Source organism: Heterocephalus glaber, unplaced genomic scaffold, assembly GCF_053883595.1.
Source record: "Heterocephalus glaber isolate CG9 unplaced genomic scaffold, H.glaber_assembly_v1.0 deba00001729, whole genome shotgun sequence".
Lineage (NCBI taxonomy): Eukaryota > Metazoa > Chordata > Mammalia > Rodentia > Bathyergidae > Heterocephalus > Heterocephalus glaber.
The window spans coordinates 8,874,347-8,878,866 of record NW_028258440.1 but is presented as its reverse complement, the minus strand read 5'-3'; the positions used below and the strand labels follow the sequence as shown (position 1 = coordinate 8,878,866).

At 34.4% G+C, this 4,520-nt stretch overlaps 1 pseudogene; it reads left to right on the top strand.

The window, feature by feature from the left end:
• Nucleotides 1-893: 893 nt before the first annotated feature.
• LOC101725738 (heat shock factor-binding protein 1 pseudogene) lies at nucleotides 894-4,278 on the top strand (annotated as a pseudogene).
• The last annotated feature ends 242 nt before the right edge of the window (nucleotides 4,279-4,520 follow it).

Sequence of the window (4,520 nt, the reverse complement as noted above, 5' to 3'; positions counted from 1 at the left end):
TTCCATGAAACTGAAAGGAAAGGAACATTGCTAAAGTAATATTTTAAAGATGATATTATCTTGATACAAAAATGCACAAGATGAGCCAGGGGTTTAGCTCAGTGGTTCCACCACCTGCCTCACAAGCACAAGGACCAGAGTTCGATCCCCGGTACCAAAAAACCCAAAAAAATCCAAAAATGCACAAGAACTCAGCAAAAATAAATAAATAAATAAATAACCCAAAAATTACAGGCCAATTTCCTTAGTGAATAGAGATGCAAAGATCTTCAACAAGTCACTTGCAAACAGAACACAACAAATCATTAAAAAGATCACACATCATAACCAAATCAGCTTCATCCCAGAGATGCAAGGACATTTCAACATGTAGTAGAAACTCATGAATTCAATTGACTTATGAATTCAATTCATTCCTGAGAGCTGGTTGTAGCTCAAGTTGGTCAATTCCCTTCAAAGTCTCTCTCCTATATAATTTTAGGCCACTGTCTTCCAGGCAAATCTCAGTGTCCTTAGAGAAACATTGGCCCAGGATTTCTCAATTAACCCTACACAGGAAAGGATGTTGTAATGTTCCTTCCAGAACCTGCATCTGAGACCACCTGGAAGCACAGGTGGCCAGCATTCAGGTCATAACTCAAGACTTTGGTTGTGAGTTAAAACTAAAATTCCAGTCATAACCCAAGTTACATATGTCAGGCCGGTCGTAACTTGAAGGTCCATTGTACATAAATCAGTAAATGCAAGGCACTGCTTAAACAGAAACAAGGATAAATATGACATAATCATCTCAATTGATTCAGAAAAATGCTCTGCACATATTCAACATTCATTCGTGATAAAATCCCTACAAAAATAGGTATAGAAGGGTCCTACCATGACTGATCTAAGCCATGCATGACCATCCTTCTGACAGCATCATACTAACAGTGGAAAATCTAAAGCATTTCCTCAAGGATCAAGGACAAGACAAGGGTATGCTCTCTCACCAATCCTGTTCAATATGGTATTCAGCAATTGAATCAGAGCCATAAGGCAAGAAAAAGCAACAAAAAGGATACAACTAGAAAAGTAAGAAGTCAACCTCCACCAGAAGATACTTAAAACTAATAAACTCAGAGAAGCGACAAGATACAAAATAAATCCACAAAAATCAATAGCATTCCTATGCCACAATTATGAACCCATCAAGAAAGAAATACAGAAAATAATCCCATTTACAGTAGCTTACAAAATTAAATATATTAACCTAACCAATGAAGCCAAATACTGCTATAATGTAAACTATATTGCTCTAAAAAAGAGATTGAAGAGGACATTGCAAAATGGAAGTGTATCCCATTTCTGGATTGGCAGAATCAGTATTATAAAAAGGGCCATATCACCAAAAAAGAAAAATACATTTACTGTAAATCCAATCAAAATACCAATAGCATTTATTACAGAAGCAGAAAAAATAATTCTAAAATTGTGTGGAACCAGAAAAGACCCAGAGTAATACAAAGCAAACCTGAGCAAAAAGAGCAAAGGTGGAGGTATTGTAATTCCAAATTGGGTGTTTTACTACAAAGGTACAATAATAAAAACAGTATGGTACTGGCACCAAACAGACATATTGGTCAATGAAACAGAATTGAGGATGCAGAAAAAAATCCTATATACCTTTAGCCATCTGATTTTTGAAGGGACCAAAACCATATGTGGGAGAAAAATAGCCTCTAACAAATGGTGCTGGGAAAACTTGTTATTCTCATTAAAAAGAATAAATCTGGACCCATATCTCACACCCTCTTCTAAAATCAAATAAAAATAGATCTCAAGACCTAGCTATAAAAACAGAATCACTGAATCTGTTGGAAGATAAAAAATGTAAAATTCTTGAAGACATAATCACATGCAAGAGCTTTCTGAACAGCATTGGAATTGTATAAAAAATATCAGTTGCAAACAAATGAGATTATATCAAATTTAGAAGCTTCTGGATAGTAAAGGTAACCACCAAGTGAAGAAAAAACCTCTAAAGTGGGAAAAAAATTTGTCAGTTACTCATCAGAGGGCTAATATCTGGAATATATAGAATTGTAAAAATTAGACCCTCCAAAATAAAAGTCAATGAAAATAGACAGTTCAAATAAACAGACATTCCTCAAAAGAAGTGCAAATGGTCATTAAATACATGAATCAATGTTCAGCATCTTTGACCATTAGAGAAATGCAAATAAAAGCAACACCAAGATTCCATTATTCCAGTAAATACCTACTATCAAGAATTAAAGAATAACAAATACTGCCCAGATTGTAGGGAAAGTTACCATTTTACATTATTGATGGGAATATAAACTAGTATACTACTATAAAATCAGTATAGATATTCCACAAAAAGGTAAAATAGAAATTTATTTTGATATAGCTATAACTCTTCTGGTTATCTTCCTGATAGAATTAAAGCATTATACAATGTATTGCAGTAATACAAATATATGGAAGCAACCTATAAGCCCATCCATAGGGGAATAGGTAAAGGAAATGTATCATATATACACAATGGTGTACTATTTTGTCATAAAAGGTATGTTTGCATAGAAAAATTGATGAATCTTGAGATAATAATGCTAACTGAAATAAATCAGATGTAGAAAGTCAAATATCACATTGTTTCTCTTATATCACAAACTCAAAATTTAAATAATTTAAAGAGCAAAATAAAGGAAAGATGATAGGAAACAGAGAGGTAGACTTTTTGGAGATGGGAAGGTTTGTGGAAAGGTCGAAGATGTGAGGAGTGGAGAGGAAAATAAGGAAATAAAAATAAGATGTGATATGTATATAGCATTTCTTTTTTTTCTTTTTTGTACCAGGGATCGAACTCTGGTCCTTGCGCTTGCTCAGCAGGTGGCGAAACCACTAAGCTAAATCCCTGGCGACATTTCTGTAAGATTAATATAATATGTAAAACAAACATGAATAAAATGTTAAAAATAATTTGTACTGTCTAGAAGGTATGACTTTAACAAAAATTCTAGACACGGGGCAAAAATTATTTGATTGCCTCATGATATTTCTCTGAAAGATATTCATGCTTTGGTGAAATTTGAAGCCTGTCCAATATAAATTCCATTTTCTGTGCAATTTGATCAACCCAAACATGTTAGTTGAGAAGCTCTTTTCACATCAACTCTTCCACAGTGGTGACATATGATCATCTTGAGTTTTCGGTGTCTGGGTGTCTGACTGCTTATAGGACAGGGATTAATTTTGGCCTAAAACACCTGAATACTGCCACTATTATAGCATAATCAACATTGTCAGTTTATCTTGTGAAGAATCTCAAAATAGATCTGTGATTAACATAAACTGTGAACACAGCAACTGATGATATATAATGTCTTAAAATTTATAATGCTAACATGGATTTATTTCCTCAGTTTCTGATTGTTTCTATATTGTCCTTGTCAGTGGCTTTCAGAAGTTAGTAATCCATGCTTCAATTCTATCTGACATTTTGTGAATAGACATAGCCCCCAAAACATAAGATCTAAAAAATATTTTTATTTTCTATAAAATATTCAAACTGGTTCGAAGTCAGTGACTGTTGGCTAACCTCCAAAAGAACTGAAAGCTAATGCAACACCATACCCTCCCAGAAAACCGTACTCCTACAGTCCAAGTATGTGAAGTAGCTCAAAAAGAGTTACATTTTGTGAAATAATAAACTGAATAATGTTAATACTTCTGAGAATTCTATCCGTCCTAAAGACAGATTAAAACCTCATTTTATTTTGTAATTCTTTGTGAGTTATATTAAATAAACATTAGCAGCATGCTGCCATAGACTAACATATTCAAATTATCGGTCTTTTCCCCTCTCTAAACCCAAATCTCTGATATATAGTTCCTAAAGGCAGGGAAATTTGAAGTCTAGGAGACTTTGGTTTGAATTTTGCCTCCAATTTCATGTGACATTTAACAAATTATCTGGAGAAGCTGTGACTGGGGGCGTTGACGCCGACAAATGGAAGTGTAGGTGATGGTAGGAGACTTCGCAAGCTGGGAACTGGGGAGATGGCTGAGAGACGGACCCCAAGACCATGCAGGACCTAACCTTGGTGGTACAGACCCTCCTGTAGCAGATGCAAGATAAATTTCATCATTAGAAGAATTGATGATATGAGTAGTCACACTGATGATCTGGAGAAAATCATTGCAGATCTCATGACACAGGCTGGGGTAGAGGACCTGGAAAGTGAAAACAAGATACCTGCCACACAAAAGAGCTGAAGGTTGCTGATAAATTACACTGAAATCTACAACACCATTTTTCCAAGCCAAGAGAAGACAAAATGACTTTTTGCAACTAATTACTATGTGTAAACAGGTTTTATATAATAAATTGTGCATTCTTACCACATCGTATATAGTTAGTTTATAGAATGATTTCTCATTGTCTCAAACATGGTATCTTCACATTTTGACAAAAATTATTTAATCTCACTGAGTCTCAATTTTCTCATCTGTTAAAT